We start from the raw sequence: 1,527 nt of genomic DNA, 5'->3' as shown, positions 1-1,527 counted from the left end.
GGAGAAGAGCAGGAGTGGAATGTGGGGCCCTATCCAGAGAAGCTGCGACACTAGAGATGGAGACAGAGATGAGGCCATAGAGAGATAGAGCAGCTGAGGACTCTAGAGTCATGAAAAGATAAAAGGCTGTGTGTGTTGGTGGCCAGGAGGCAGGCTTTCATAATATGCCCTTTGGTTGTTTAAATGATTATATGTACCTGAGTGTTTTTTGTAGGCCCCATCCCCCCCCCACACACAAAAACACCCAGAGGGAATAGAAGCAAATACTGTTGAATGATGATGCATGGAGGGGATTGTAATCATTGTAATGAAATGATGAGTGTAAAGCCAATGTTTTCCCATGTAAACTGTTATTGAATTCTCAATAAAAACTTAAAAAAAAACAATGTTTCATGGGCTTCCAAAAGAACAAACAAATCTTTGTTAAAAGACGTACAAACACAATACTCCTTTGAACAAGGATGGTGAGATTTCTGTCTCTCATATATTGAACACGGTATCAGGAGGGACCAGTCCCTGCAGAAGGTCATCATGCTTGATAAAGTGGAGGGTCAGCAAAAAAGAGGAAAGCCTCCAACAAGATGGATTGACACAGTGCCAACAACAATTGACTTAACATAAAGATTTTGAGGATGGCACTGAGTCAGCAGTGTTTTGTTCTGTTGTGTTCTGGAAGCAACTTGATGGCGCCTTAACAACAACAGTAACATAACAAAGTAGGGACATTTGGTACACTTGGGACTCTGCAGTATACTTGAAATTTGTCTGTAAATTTAAAATTGCTCTAAAATAAAATGTCTTTAATAAATGGGGGGAAAAGATGTCATTAAAATACAGGTAGGAAAGAAAAGACCAAAATGGATGCCAGAAGAGACACAGAAACTTGCTGTTGAGCATAAAGAAACTGAAGCAACTGGGAGAAATGATGAAGTAAAAGAGCTAAACAGAAAATTTCAAAGGGCAACTTGAGAAAACAAAGTCAAGTATTATAATGAAATGTGCAGAGACCTGGAGATAGAAAGCCAAAAGGGAAGGCCACACTACCATTTCTCCAGCTGAAAGAATTGAAGGGAAAATTCAAGCCTGTGGTTGAACTTTGAATGATTTCAAGGGCAAAATTTTGAATAGTTCAGGAAGCATCAAAAGAATATAGAAGGGATACAGACAGTCATTGTACCAAATAGAATTGGCTGATGTTCATCTATTTCAAGAACTAACAATATTGAGGGAAGAAGTCCAAGCTACACTTAAGGCATTGGTGAAAAACTAGGCTTCAGGAAGTGATGGGATACAAATTGAAACATTTCAACAAACTGATACAGTGCTGGAGGCACTCACTCCTAGATGTCAATCCTAGATGCCAAGGTATTTTGAAGACAGTAACCTTGCCTACCGATTGAAAGAGATCCAGATTTGTGCCCATTCCAAGAAAAGGTGACCCATCAGAATGTAAAAATCATCGAATAATATTGTTAATATCACATGAAAGCAAAATTTTACTGAAAATAATTCTGAAACAGTTGCAGC

The sequence above is a fragment of the Chrysochloris asiatica genome, unplaced genomic scaffold (genome assembly GCF_000296735.1).
Source record: "Chrysochloris asiatica unplaced genomic scaffold, ChrAsi1.0 scaffold00301, whole genome shotgun sequence".
Lineage (NCBI taxonomy): Eukaryota > Metazoa > Chordata > Mammalia > Afrosoricida > Chrysochloridae > Chrysochloris > Chrysochloris asiatica.
The sequence above is the reverse complement of the archived record's forward strand: the minus strand, read 5'-3'. Positions refer to the sequence as shown.